Source organism: Oreochromis aureus, linkage group 5 (assembly GCF_013358895.1).
Source record: "Oreochromis aureus strain Israel breed Guangdong linkage group 5, ZZ_aureus, whole genome shotgun sequence".
In the NCBI taxonomy this organism is placed as follows: domain Eukaryota; kingdom Metazoa; phylum Chordata; class Actinopteri; order Cichliformes; family Cichlidae; genus Oreochromis; species Oreochromis aureus.
In genome coordinates, this window is record NC_052946.1 from 39,605,771 (window position 1) to 39,621,836 (window position 16,066).

Sequence of the window (16,066 nt, forward strand, 5' to 3'; positions counted from 1 at the left end):
GCATAGGACAAAAGTTTCCCGCAAATTAATAAGTGTAAGAAGTAGAAGAGCGACGGAGAAAGTGTTCCTCGTTCTTTTGGACAAGACTGAGCTGAGAAAACGCTCTGACAGTCGGTGCTGGGCAAAATGGTTTATGAAACAGTGCGTTAGAGTATTATGTACTCTCATTGTATTGGTTTTGCCACTTAGTTAGCATTGTTAAATAAAAACTCCTTCCCTGTTTAATACGTTGCCTCCATTCCTGGTTCCTTTTCTTTAGACAACAGAGAAAAATGAAAGCAGCGATTCTCAGTGAGTCCGTCTCTCTCTGAGCTGCACTAGTAGAATATTTGCAGTCCTGCGTCAGTGTTCAGCACACGTAGTGAGGTGGCAGAGACAATGGCCTTTACATCGGGAAACTTCTCTGCCGGGGTGATAATAAGGGTCTGCTGAAGAGCTCGGCGTCAGACGCACCTGCTTCAAAACACTGAGGTGAGCAATGCTCAGATGCTGATTACTGATCATGTCCAGGTTCGAAATGCTACTGATATCAGCTGACTGTGCAGGGAAATGAAGTGATTACATTACGAGGTAAATCACAGTAGATTGCACATGCTGCCACCTGTGCAACAGATTGTTGTAACAACATTAATCATAATATAAACTCAAAAAATGCAAATTCCACTGCAAATCAGGAGTTTTTACATGATCTTATTTCCTTTAAGTCCAACTAAATGTCTGAGTGCATGGAGTGAAACCTGCGAGTTTGATCAGGATGACACATTGAGCTACATCATCTACAGCCAACGTTCACGTCACACATCAAACATGCCCTCCCAGTTCACGGGTCTAACAACGTGCCGGTGCTCTGCATCCACCTGTACGCTCGATTTACTCAACGCTCCTGAATTTCTGCCATATTTGTGCGAAGTGATGAGTTCAGAGCCTTGATGACAAACTAAAACTATTTTCTGCTGCTGTAATAAATCATCTCAAACATGAGCTGTTGGCTGACGATGTGTTCACACACCAATCGTTAGAAATTCTCTGACTGAACTTCATCATTAACATAAACGGCCCGACTTACAGGCTGAATGTGTTTTCTGGTAAATACAGTATCTCATTATAGAATATTGTTCCTCATATAGTCTTTATTACTCAGCAGATTACCCCACCACCACAACCACATATGATAAGACTCTGAGGTTATTGCTAATAGTGTAAGGTAATATGCAAACAACAACGAGGACCCACAAATCCCTACAACACAGACACACACTGCGTCTGGCTCTTTAAACGGAACAATTTATTCTAATCCCCCAGAGACACCGTGGGCCAAACAAACACAACAAAAGACAATAAATATGTATTTCTCCTCAAACAGTGGGACACTGCGACTTAGTGGAAGATGTGGGGGTGAGGAGGCACAAAGACAGAGTGAGATATGAGTTTTATATTCAGCCCTAAATCCTGTTTTTTTTTCTTTAAATATTATTGCTGGTTGTTTTTTCATTCAGTCAGAGTGTCATTCAAGGAAGAAGACAATGATATAATGGACAAAATAAGAACATTTTATTTGTTTATATGTTATGTAGGGAAGAAGGAACAAGAGAAAACGGCGTGTTGTTCCCTCATATTTATGTGTGTGTGGTATCAGGCAGGTTATTGGCTGCTAGTTGGATGGGACCGGTCCCTTCCAGGGATCTTTGGGGATCAGGATTATCCGGCCTTCAATTAGCCATTCCGGGTGTCTCTCATCAATTAGCAGCTGGTTCAGCAACAACATCAGAATGTCATTCGGATTGCAGAAGTGTAGTCGGATGATAACAAAGAGAGAGAAGGTAGTCAGAACTGAGGGGATCGAGCTACCAGAAGGCAACATTGCAGACATAGAGGACAGTTACAAGTACCTGGGGATCCCACAGGCGAATGGGAACCATGAAGAGGCCGCTGGGAAAGCTGCAAGGACAGGCCCCTGCATGGTATGTACCACCGGCAGATAGAGGAGGTGGCTGATATCCAGAAATCCTACCAGTGGCTGGACAAAGCTGGACTGAAAGACAGCACAGAGGCACTAATCATGGCAGCACAAGAACAAGATCCATAGAGGCTGGGGTCTATCACACCAGGCAAGACCCCAGGTGCAGGCTGTGTAAAGATGCCCCTGAGACAATCCAGCACATAATAGCAGGGTGCAAGATGCTAGCAGGCAGGACATACATGGAACGCCATAACCAAGTGGCCGGCATAGTGTACAGGAACATCTGTGCCGAATACGGCCTGGAAGTTCCGAGGTCAAACAGGGAGACGCCCCCAAGGGTGGTGGAGAATGGCCGAGCTAAGATCCTGTGGGACTTCTAGATACAGACGGACAAAATGGTGGTGGCTAACCAACCGGACATAGTGGTGGTAGACAAACAGAAGAAGACGGCCGTAGTGATAGATGCAGCGATTCCCAATGACAGCAATATCAGGAAGAAGGAACACGAGAAGCTGGAGAAATACCAAGGGCTCAGAGAAGAGCTCGAGAGGATGTGGAGGGTGAAGGTAACGGTGGTCCCCGTGGTAATCGGAGCACTCGGTGCCGTGACTCCCAAACTAGGCGAGTGGCTTCAGCAGATCCCAGGAACAACATCTGAGATCTCTGTCCAGAAGAGCGCAGTCCTGGGAACAGCTAAGATACTGTGCAGGACCCTCAAGCTCCTAACCCTAACCCTTAGGCAGAGTACCCAAGCTTCAAGGATAAAAGACCGCCCACATCAGCAAGAGGGGAATTTTTATCCACTGAAGTTACTTGTAACTATCCCTTTGGGTGGCAGCAGGCCCAAGTGAATGAATCACACACATATGTCAGAGACTATTCACTAAGAGGAGAAACACACACACACACACACACACACACACACGTACACACAAGCACAGTTGAATTATTATCTTTATTGCTGCATCAATATGAAAGAGGGAAGATAAACAATGCAGATGCAATCAGATGTCCTGACCTATTCAAACTCATCCCAACACACAGATGTGGACACACACATGCATATGCAGACATAAACCGCTGTACTGCACATATTTGTACGCATGCATGCACTTGTGGGCTTGCAGGAACCACACACACACATATACAGTTTATGGAAATCCATTAATATTTCCACACCACTGACATTCAGTCTCAATATAAACATACTGTACAGGCAGAGTCTCACTCACAGCCAGGATGACCTTTGCTTATCAAAGGAAATGTGTCCAAACAAACGTTAATAAAAATCACATATTGAGGCTGCTACCACATCACTGCACCGCAGACACACTTCATGAGGAAGGAAAGAACTGATTTTTCACCTGTCAGGAGATCCAACCTGGAATCTCACTGCCTACTTTGACTTTCCTTCCTGCTGCATTTCTTTTCTTTTTTTGGTGAACTCGTCAGATCTGGAGACAAGTTTGTTTAATGCAGTAGTCACACAAGAGGAAACACAGGTTTGAGACGGCAGAATCACTGAAATTACTGCGACCACTCGCAGCCAGTTGTCATCTTCAAAGTGATACAATATGATAGTGAGAAAATATGACTAACATGTCAGTCTGCAGTCTGTTTGTGATAATCCAGTTCTCAACTTTAATAAACTGGCAAAAATCTGTTGTCCTTTCCATACACAGAAATTCCCAGTAGCTACTTAAATTCAGAGTCCAGACTGCATCTCATACACATGAAACAGGAACGCCTGTAAATTCCTGCAAAACTGTAAATGGATATAGATGCTCGAAAATCTTTTATAGAGGAATATAAGCAAAGTACAAGCAGATGGAAACAATTCTTTCAAGTCCCCAAAGAGATTCACTGTCACAGACTGACTCAGATTGTTTCCAACGTGTTGCCAATCTTTACATTTCTAAATTAGATTGAAATGATCATTCTTCTGGCGACCAGCTGGTCACTGCAATCTGTCACCAAAGTACAAATAATTCACTGCAACCACCGATGTTTCTGTGTCGCAGCAAGGTTTCTGTTTTATTGGTGCTGTGGTGTGATTCACAGCATTAATGCAACCCTTTATTCTTTTTCTGCAAAGAAACACGGACATCCAAGACAAGTCATGCAGTAACAGGTTTTGATGAAACCGATTGAAGCTGCAGAAAAAACATAAACTGATAGAAGAATATATTAAAAGAATAAAAATATAATAAATAGAAAAAATAAAAGCACAATAAAAAAGAAACTTATCACACTCTTAAAAACAGAAATGTCCAGTTCACATAAGGAGGAATCTCTCATCACCCACTGTTCCCAGTATCTACTCCTCAATCTGGGACCGAGAAAAACAAAAGCGGTGACTCAACAACCTTCCAGTCAAAGGATTAATATCCAAACACATGACCCGGCTGAATTATCTTCTATTACTTCTATCAAATTCAGTAGAGTGAAGCTATTTCAATTTAACCGATTTAATGGCTGATTTCACTGCATCACATTAAGCCAGTGATTCTTCAGCCCTCTGACTACACCGTGCATATATTTACAGTATTATTTTAGATATTCAATCGACTCGCTCGAGCAAAGTGACTCAGAATGAGACAGCCAGTTTTCCATGACTGCTATCATTACACAGAACAGAGGAACAACAGCCTGACATTAAAGACGCTGCTGATGAAAGAGGGGGGGCTTCTTTGATTTGGTGTGAAGAAGACAAGCGCGATTATGTCTCAGTGAGAACAGGATCCTGGGGTCATGCCTTGCACAAGTTTAAAGGCAGCGAGTGTCCTGCTGTCAGGAACGGTAGAGGAACAAATTTAAAGCTGTCAGATCAGAAACCAGGCCGACGAGGCGAAGGAAGAGGACGCAGCAGTGCACGTATTATTTCATTTTAATCACAGATGGTTATCAGTCAGCCCTCTCTCCTAAAATATGCCCCTCCCATACAAATACACTGCATTTCATAACTATTTTGAGCAAAGACGTTTTGTTTCATATTGTATTTGTTCGTGATATATGACAAAAAACATGTTGCCAGTAAACAAACATGCTAAACGTATTTTAGCAAGTGAGTAAAAATGTTTTTACAAAGCACTTTTTAAGACAAGATCCAGTCACAAGGTGCTTCACTGAGGTATTAAAAAACAGTGAAAATGAACACATATAAATCAAGTAAAACAAGCAAACACAAACATTTATTGAAGGATCCCACAATTCAAGAGTGCAAAGAGAGAGAAGTAAGCTCGTGGAACAGCGTACTTCAACAGTCGACAGTTTTGGTTGTACGTTCAGCCCATCTTCAGATGGGAACGTGGCACCACAAGAAGACCTCTACCTGCAAACATACGGATCCAGTTTGGAGATTACTCTAAGGGTGGAGAAGATCACGATATGTGGAGGCCTCACCTTATAATGCCACATCAGTAAGAGCCAAGATTTTAAACTGATATCTAAACGTAACCAGAAGCCAGAGCAGCGAGTTACCTGGAATGATAATCTCTTCCTAAACCAACCACACAAATACACTCAAATTAATGTTAAACAGAAGCCTTAATGATGCACCACAGGACTGGGACCTCAGTTTTTAGGGTTCCAGCCTCTGACTTCTGCCACCATCGCTGCCTAAAACATCACTTTTCACACAGGGCCGTGTAGGTTTGGATTTTTCCCCCTTAACAATAAAAACCTTCATTTAGAAACAGCATTTTGTGTTTATCTTTGTCTAATATTTAAATTTGTTTGATGATCTGAAATATTTAAGTGTGACAAACATGCAAAAAATTAGGAAATCAGGAAGGAGACAAACACCTTTTCACACCACTGTAGGTGCTGATGCCCGAACAAACTCAGTGTGTAACAGTGGGACACAGGCACCAGCAAACAACACTGATGCTCCATGATGAGGATCCCTCATTTTCCCTCATTTTACTCCCAAAACCAGAGAAAGCAGTGAGTAAAAACTAAAAGTCTAGAAATGAGTGAAACAGTCAAAGTCCAGCATCCGACTTGAACCTCAATCTTCTGGGTAAAATTCCAGCATTGATGCTGACAGCAGGTAGAATAAAATCTAAGTTTTTTACATAAGGAGGAAAGTAGCAGAGCTGTCTGCAACTCTTGAGGAGTGGAGACTTGGACAAATGTTTCATTGCATGAAAAACTAAGTGCAAACTGTGCCCAGGACAGACACAACTGCATTCAACCACCAACACAACAGTGGGTCTTTGCAAGTGTCTGCACAGACAGCAGGCTAGCAAAGAACCACTGTGTGGTTAAAGCCGAGCATCTGCCCAGCCTGAACTTCAACAGTAACAAAGGCAGCGGTGAGCAGTCAGGATGGTTTCTACCTGTACAATCACCATGGCGATCACTTTGAAGTCTCTTTGAGCTTCTTCTCATCTTTGCTTTGAGCCGTCAGCTTCATGTTCTCACTTTGTTTTATTGGCAAACTCTGTACTTTTAGGTTTTACATTAAGAAATAAGAACTAATTGAAATTCACACCATTTGCCTCATTTTGGCCTTTGTGTTTATAAGAAATTACTCCAAACAACTCCATCCTTCATTACCTATACCCACTTATACCCACTTAATCCTGTAGAGGGTCACAGGAGGACTGGAGCCAGTCCCAGCTGACACTGTTGGAGAGGCAGAGTGCACGTTGGAGAGGCAAAGTGTACGTTGGAGAGATGCCCCTGCATCACAGGGCTAGAGAAGGACAACCATTCACACTCAGATTCTCACCTACCTACAAATTTCTAATTGCAAATGAACCAAACAAACAACTTTGGAGTGTGAGAGAAAAGCCTCGCAGACACAGAGCTCAGCGTTTAGTCTGCTTATTGCTAAAAGACCAGTTTTGCAAAATCCTGATGAAACACTTAGACCTGAATTCAAACAAGAAGTCTTCAAACCCCAAAGCAAAAATCTGATGAAAGGTGCTTAAGCTTAAAAGGAGGAAATGTGAGTCTTCTGCTTCCTGAACTTTAAAAAACAGAACTGTTTTTTTTTTTTTTTAAATGTTACTACTTTAGATTTCCTGACAATAAAACACTGTTTGCTGATGCCCAAAGCATGTAAGAGTCTTCAGTTTGCCTGTGGCGACTGCGAGGAGGGAAGAAAGGTTTCAGCTCCGACTCAAAAATCCCCACAGAGACACTGGGATGACCTTTGGGATGAAAACCAAAGAAAAGAGAGGCGTCACCTGCTGAGATCTAACCACATCACAAACCTCAGCCTCCACCTCAGAGGGATACACACAGGCTGGTGCTTTAGTTGCACCGATCACAGCTCCTCTCAGGACAAACAGTCTCAGAAGGTGAGTTCAATCTCAGCAGCTGAAGCATTATTTAGAAAGTTTCAGGCAGCTGTGACCCCGTCTCCTTTTCTCTCTGCAGTGCATGCTGGGAGTGTGAGTGAGTGCGTGAAGCTGGTTGTGAGCGTGTGGAGTAAGTTTGGGACGTTTGGACTGCGTTTCTCTTTTTGGATTTTCTTTTTTATACACGGTGCTTATTGAAAAATGGGCCGTTGGTTAATTGCTTGGTCGTCGTGTCGCTTCAGCCTGAATGTTGGAGAAAGAACTAACAGACTTGTTCAAACACATCAGACTTCCTCCTGCATCTCCCAGTTTCCATGTTCCTGTTTCCCAGAGTTCCTTCCCAGATTTGGTTCCTGTTAGTTCCCCTTGTGTATTTTTGGGGGTTCCTGTGTTTTCATCAGCTCAATAAAAGGGCTCACTTATGTTTACACTGATAGTTTACAGCCGACAGAGAAGTGGAGGAAAATGAAGGTAGTGGACAGGCAGGAGGAACGACAGCTGGAGCCGTAAATCAGAGCATAACTGCAGTGCGGTGAACATTTTAGAACATCCTCGAGTCTCAGGAAAACATCGTCAGACTTCTATCAACGGCTTCAGACATGAGGCGTAGCCAAAAAAGCATCACGTTTCACTGAAACCCCGTCACACTTCTGACTTAATGGCATCAGGCTAAAAAGTCTCTGAAAAAACAGCATCAGATGATACAGTTTCAGATCAAAGTGCCTCAGACAGAAGCTTCCTGCCAGCGGGATTGTTTTCCAAATACGTCATCGACGTGCAACAGTGGCAGAACACGGCTCCGTCCAAATTCAAGACTGACTGCGTCACAGCAAAGCGACGAAGGCTGTCCAAATTCCTCCAAATGCAGTCTACAAATGCGTGCTCCTGCTCCCTGGATTTGAAGGACGGGTCGGGTGTATCCTTCCTGGCCCATCCTATCCCAGGATTCATTGCAAATCTAAGGTTGAAGAAATTTCTGGGAAAAAATGGTGGACGGTTAAAGCCAAGCTTTCAAAAGTACTGAGTAGAGAGATGAACTGGAGATAAAACAAAAGTCAGTTAATGTGGCATTTATTTTGTTCCTGTGTGCAGGATCGGGGGCTGTAACTGTGCATATGTTAAACGGTCTCTTTAGTTATGTTTGTAGATGAAAAATGAAACCAATAAAGTTTGCTGAAGGTCTCCTCTCCTCTGTCATCTGAGCATCTCAGAGGAGCAGCTCTGGTCATTAGACTCTAACGCTGAGTCAGACTTGACTGTGAAAACAAGCTGCCAAGGTCAACTTATTTCTGGACTGTTGGTGTGATGGGAGGACGGAGCCTTTTAGCTAGTTTGTAATGATGATACAGAGAGAAGCAGAAGGGGGAAAGGGACTGCTCACTGAGCTTCTTTCTCTTCCTGGAGGGAACCCGTTCGCCTCTCTCAGACATTACAGAGCCAAAAACCTCCTTTCTGCTAAACATCAACATCCTCGGCTCTACATTTATTTCCCATAAACACTCATAAACGTTGGCCTTCATCAGCCTCATTATTGACATTAGTGATTCTTCATGTTAGCACTGAGATCTCTGCACGAATGCATAATTGATGGGTATTCATTAGGCGGTGGTGTGGGGGGGGGTCATGTAATATTTACAGCAGCCCACTGTGGCGTGGCGTGGTAAAGGTCCTGGGTTTGAATCCAGCCTGGAGACTTTCTATGTGGACTTTGCTCTCCCTGTGTCGGCGTGGCTGGCTACTCCCGCCTCCAACAGTCCAAAGCCAAGCGTGGGGTTTGGTTAATTAACTCACTGCTGAGTTAGACACCCCATAATGTCCCGTAACTCTCTAGATCCACAAAGACGCCGTAAAGTTCTTTATGACCATGTCTATACTCCTCCATCAACACTCAAAACAAACATCTGTAGTCTCAGCATGAAGCCAAACTGCTGCTCGCTGGTCATCACCTGGTAACTCCTCCCTCCCACCCAGAGTCTGTCTCAAGTCCTTCCTGAGCTCTACGCAGCATTCTTCTGTCTTCAGCTTCCACCACATTAATCCTCGCCTCCTTGCTTCCTCTCCTTGGTATCTAAAGTCATCCTACAGTCTACCATCCAATGCCGAACAGCCACCTTCTCCCCGACACCACCTTGCAGTCTCTTAGCTCTTATACGTAGATTGTATCTTCTACCTAAGATGGCTTCCTATGTTCCTTCCTCTTCATCCAACTTAATCCAGAACTCTTCTCACTGTTCTGACTGACACTCAGCTTGTGGGTCATTGTTAACATTCAACATCAGTCCTGCGATTCCCAGCTTCAGCTTCACGATCCTGTCTGGCAGACCGTTCATGTATTCGTCCATTAAAGCCGATTAAAAACGCTTCCTGTGGCCTCAGATACACAACAGATTAAAACCAAATGTCAACATCATCAAATTGTTATTTATTATTTAGTTCTGTGTTTTCAAACAAAAGAAAGCTGTAATACTGAATGTGTGTTAGCTTTTGGTTTATTTAAAGGTTTTTAGGCCGGATCTCTGTGACTCACAGAGCGTGCAACCATCAGTGATTCACTCATCAACAGATTCAAAAGATCAAATTCCCAAAATAAGCAGTCTAACTTTTTCATATGTCAGCCTGTATTCAGAACTTTTTACAGCACTGAGTCAGCCCAGAACAAAAAAACAGCGAATACTCAGAAAAATAAATGAATATTCTCATGATATTTTCTATTTACGGCTTTAAAAACAACAATTGGTTCAACAAGCTTAATTTGGATTTTCTCTGATCCACACTGGGTCAAAAGTATACATATAAGTCTAATATATACATACACCTACAGCAATGTTTGCTTAAGGTTAATATTAGCCGCTTTATTCACTCCCTAAGCAGAGAGTGGGATCATCGTCCTGCTGGAAAACTCAGCCGTGTCTAAGTTTCAACTGACGGTTGATTTGAGGTGACGTTGAAGAATTTGAATTACTCCATCAAAACATAGTCAGGCTAAAATATGCCCCGAACTACATTAAAGCCCCTACCTGGCAACATAAATGAAGAAAATCACATGAATTCATATTAAAATTAGTGCGGATCACCCTGTCTGTGTTAACAAGCTAACCGTGCTAACGTGCAGCCCCACGCACACGGCGATCCGCATTAACTCGCTAACGGAGATTTGCCACATTAATGCGGTTTTGGCGTTAACGTCATTTTAAGGAGATTAACGCTGACGGCACTAATTAAAATTAAAATAAAGTTTAAATAAAATAACATTTCCTCTGACTTGTTGGGTGATAACAGCCTCAGTGCTCACTCGGTGTGATCAACACACTGAAATGTCTCATTTCAAAGCATCACTAACTCAGTACCACATAATTTTTCCCCACTCATGTCATCAGAGGGGCTCCATAGAAAGTGATTCAGTAACATATGAATGGCATTATTAGGACACAGGGTCATTTTTTCAGGGTCACATGTGAGCTGAGGTCATCTCCTTCAGGTTAGCTTCTTAGCTTAGCATAGTTACAGACTGTAAGCATCTCTTTGTATCTGTTTCCTCTTTGCTCATTTAAAGGATAATTGCTTCTCCTGCAGTGCTGCTGACGTTCAGCTTTACCTGCTGCTGATAATCAGGGTGTTTCTCCTGTGATGGTGTCACAATGTCAAGAAACCACACATGGTCCACAAATCAATATAGAAGTTATAAAAGAATAAAACGGCAATGAATGCTGATTGATAGGATATTTATTTATTGTAAGAGACCATTTTCTCTTTGGATATTTAATGTTAAATAAAAAAAAAAATAATAATAATTATAGTGAAAAAAACTGTAGTGGAAAATGTTTCTATGCAGTTTGACTTGACAGAGTTTTTCTGTCACAGACTTAACAGCAACTAGCTTTTCAGCACAAATATCAAAAGAGTAATCATGAAAGAGCCGGTCCTGCGAAACATCAAATGAACAAAACCATCACTTGGAACTCTCGACTCAAATCCAGCAAATAAAACCTGAGTAAAGAGTCTCACCCACACTTTTTGGAAAACAGTGACTCTGCATCGTAGTGCTCGAGTGTTCAGCTGCCACCTACCTGAGGGTCTTTCCCTCTCTCAGGTCGTACAGGGAGAAGAATATGTCCGTGTCCTCGCCTATGCTGTTGTAGGTGAAGCTCTTCAGGTTGACCAGCAGGTGATGAGGTACTGGAACTCTACACGGTTCCCCATGTCTCTGCCGGGCGTTGTCGCCCTAAAATACACAAAAAAGCAACCACACAAACAAAATATATAAACACACATATTATAATACAAACACAACTGTTTATGAAGACATTATGTGACAGTCTTAGTAAACATATACACCAAAGCCTCCTGGTTGAACAGAAACATCTGTAAACTATTAAAATGTTAAAGTTTTTTATTTTATTTTAGCTTAATTTGTAACTACATAAAAAGGTTTTTACACATATTACTTATAAAAACATGCATTAAATTTCTGGTTCTTTAGCATCAAACTGATCCTGCTGTAGTTTAAACCTGCACACCGTCGCAGGAACATGATGCCTAAGAGTCACACTCACACTCTGTGATGAAAGTATCAGCATATAAATGAGTAGGATGGAGCGCTGCAGAGCACAGCTGTGGGTCTAAGCCTGTAAATACTGTAAAACATAACTGTTTAAATACTTTTCATTCATATCTCCATTTATTTTTAATGATAAAAGGCACTAGAAAAGTTTCTTGATGACATGAATGATGTATGGAAATCTTTTTCAAGGATTCTCTTTGTGACCCAGTTCAGGCTCTTTACTCTGTAAAATCTACTACTACCACTACTACCACCACCACCACTACTACTACTACTCTGTAGCAGTTTTCTCTGCTGGAAGTATCTTAATTGTGTCCCATAAATCTGTTTGGGTCTCTGAAATGGGAAATGCACACATGAAGTACCAGGAAGTAGAAGTAACACCTGTGAAATGAGACACACATTACTGCAGTGCGTCCCACGTACCTGTGTGGTGCTCTGCTGTACGCTGTGTCTGCTAGAAAGATGCTGTGAAAGAGAGACACACAAAATATTAGCTGAGGGGTCGATCATTTCTCTCCTCTTATTGTTTCCTTTGTCCCTCCTTGGTTGATTGTCATTCACTGTTTCCTCTCCTCCTTTCCTTACCTCCTTTTGCTTCCCATTTTCACTTCGCCTTCTCAGGTCTCTTGTCTCCTTTACTACCCTCTGTCCTTGCTTCATTCCTCATTTACTGTTTCCTCTACTTCACTGTCTGCCCTCCTTTTTTCATCTCCTTCAACACTCGGTCCTTGCTTCTTCTCCTTTAACATCTCCTTGTTTACTTTCCTTTCCTATTCGCTTTGTTTCCTTTCATTTATTAACCTCATTTTGTTTCCTTCTTTTATCTCCTTGTCCATTTTCTCCTTTTTTTTTTAAAATCATTTCCTTGCTTCCTTTCCTTCTCTATCGACTTATTTTTCTCCTTCATTGTCTAATCTCCTTAATTCCTTTTTCTATTCTCTTCTTGTTTCCTTTCCTATCCTCCTTTCCTATCCACTCTCATTTATTTATCTGTCCTCTCCTTGCTGTATATCCTCTCCTTCACTATACTCTGTCCTTGTTTCCTCTCCTTTTCTGTATTCATCTGCTTTCGTGTCTGATTTCATTTTATCTCCTCATTTCCTCTTTTCATCTCCTTGTTGTGTTGTCTCCTTGTCTCCTCTCCTCTCTTATCTACTTTATCGTGGTCCATTCCTTTCCCCTCATTGTCAGAAGATTAAAATGCCCCAGAGACTCATTACTCCGAGTTGTCTCCCTAAACCTCTCGAGTGTCTGTGTGAGACGAGAGGCAGCAGGAAGTAAAAACCTGTTTGATGAATTCGGGTAATGACTGTCAGCTGAAAGCTATCTGCAAATATTACAACCTGAGGAGGGAATTAAATGATGGCAGCAGTATCTCCTCGTCTTCTTTATATTGAATTTTTAAAACCTGCTATTACAAAGGTTGGGACAGTAGATTAAAATAAAATCATGCAATAATTTAAACAAACTGGTTCTTAGTGCTACTCGAGCACACAAAGCTCTTTACACAACACGTGTCAGTCACACATCTCGGGGTATGTGTGCAACTCAGAGTTCTCCTCCTCCAAGGATACTTTGGTGTGCAGACTGGAGCAGCCAGGAATTGAACCACCAACTTGCAAGTTACTAGCTGCCCTGCTTTACCGCTACAACAATCCTCACTGGATTTACTTTAGATTGTACAAAGACAAAATATCAAAGTTTAAACTCAGCTTTGTTGTTTTTGGATAAAGACATCTGCTCATTTTGAGTTTGATGGCAGCAACATATTCCAGACTCGCAGGGACGGGGCAGGATTTCCTCTTCTTTAATGAGGCTCTGTGAACACTGAGACTGCTTACTGTCATTCTGAAAGCTGAACATTTTCCCTCTCTTCTATGATAAACGCTTTTATAGCTGCTTTTTTGTCATGTTTCCAGGTTCATAATGAGCCAAATGTTTTCAGTGGGTGACATGTCTGGATTGCAGACGTGCCTACAGAGACGCTGTCTTGCTTTAAATAATCAGGTCAGTGTGTGCAGAAGCTCAGGCTTCAGACTGTCTTTGCATGAAGTCTGCTGTTTGGCTAAAAGTGAGCGCGGCCTCAGAGGGCGAGGAGCTGAAACTTCAGGATGAACCGAGGTGATGCAGCAATGCTCGGTATAAGACGAATAATTCAGCTGTGAATGATGCAAAGCTCCACCAGCAGTCCAAGAATATAAACACAGAGCAACTGTTAAACTCTCACACACACAGTCTGAGCAGAGCCAATCATGTTATTGATTACTGTTAGATGTTTCCTGTCTGTGTTTTCAAGCATTAAGCAATTTTTCCACTGTATCCAGTTCAGGGTAGAGCGGGAGCCTATTTGAGCTGCCATGATGTGAGAGGTGGGTACACCTGGACAGGTTGTCAGTCTGCTGTAGGGCTAACACAGAGAGACAGAGAATCATTCACACCTGACCCCACTAACTGCACGTCTTTGGGCTGTGGGAGGAAGCCGGTGTACCTGGAGGGGACATGCAGTCCACACAGAAAGGGCCGGATCCAAACCCAAGATGTTCTGGGTGGGTCAGCATGATACTGACTGTTAAATAATCGACATTATAGTCATGTGTCTATTTCAGAAGTTTGGCGGTGTGTGTGTAACAGCTGATTAACAGCTAATGTCAGCTGTGCATTTGCATGCGACTGTTGGAAAGTTTCCTCTCGCTCACATTGTGTTCTCGCTGTGTGATTGTTTTCCCCCCGTGATGAATCTCGCGCTCTCCTGCTGCTGCACTAATGCAAATTCATCACTGAGATCATTAAAGATGAATTTCATCATATCTTCTGTTTTTCTTCTTCATCTCGACCTTTTCAAATGTCACATTTAAAAACATTCAAAAACAAATCAATCAGCAGTAACTTTGTAACTTTCTTTCTTTGCCCTTATTTGTCTGTTTGTTACCATAAAGAACTCGTGTGAAAAAGGATTCGATGTCACTGAACTCTGTTAATGTCGCGGTTTTCTTCCGTGCTCGCTCTTCCCCACCTTCGATCCAACCATCTATAACTTAACCTTTTTCTCACTCCCTTCCTGCTTCTCCCCCTTTCTCACGTCCCACCTCCAGATCGGTCTCTAAGCAACAGAACAAAGGGGAGTCACCAGGACTACAGTGTTTGGCTGGTGAAGCTATTTAAAGCAGGACTGATGTAAGAAACAGAACATCAAGTATTACTGACAGACCATGAACAACAAAGAATGCATCTCATGCTGGAGCACTGCACACTACCATTAATAAGCTAGAGTTATTTAATAGTTACATATTTTTCAAAGCAGCCTTGGAAATGTGACGCAGGTTATAAGTTATGCACAGACTCAAGTATAACAAAGATAAATACTTCTTTTCAGTATTTCCAGCAACAAGTTTCATCTTCAGGCTGTCATGAAATAAGTTCATGTGCATGTTTTGTTTCAGTGTTTAGTTTTTGGTTCGCTTCTATTGGTTATTATAACCTACACAATCTAATTGTCATGAGTGCTGCAAATTGCAGGTTAATAAATCTTGACAGGATTTTGTCTGCGGCATTGTCTTCATCTTTGTTAATCAGTTTGCTTCACACCTGTTGTCTGATCGACCAATCACATGACAGCAACTCAGTGCATTTAGGAAGTTTGACATGGTTGAGATAATCCGCTGAAGTTCAAAATTAGCATCAGAATAAAGAAAGGTGATTTCGGTTCACGTGGCGTGGTTGTTGATGCCAGACGGGCTGATCTGAGTCATTCAGAAGGTTCAAATCTGCAGGGATTCTCCCACACAGCCATCTCTAAGGTTTACAGAGAAACACAGCTCTCTCAGTGAAAACGCCTTGTTGAATTCAGGGGTCAGAGGAGAATGTGGCAGAGTGTTTTGAGCTAATAGGAAGGCAACAGCATCACAAAGCTCACATCATCTCATTTCTTAACCACAACAATGACTTGACTCTATTCTAATGGCCTCCACACCAGATCTTAGCCTAATAGAGCACCTCTGGGATGTGCTGGACCACGAGATTCACGTCATGGATGCAGCTGACAAATCAGCAGCTGTGTGATGTTGTCATGTCAACATCAACCAAAGTGTCTGAGGAATGTTTGAAGCTGAGAAATGAAGAATTAACACAGCTCTGAAGGAAAAACTGGGTCCAACCTGGTACTAGTAAGTTGTACCTAATGAAGAGGTCAGTGAATGTATATTGGCATGTTCCTCTTTGTCGAGTCATCTGTTC

At 42.3% G+C, this 16,066-nt stretch overlaps 1 pseudogene; it reads right to left on the reverse strand.

Annotated features, from left to right (window-relative positions):
* Nucleotides 1-16,066, reverse strand: part of LOC116317057 — a 243,643-nt pseudogene that overhangs the window by 59,400 nt on the left and 168,177 nt on the right.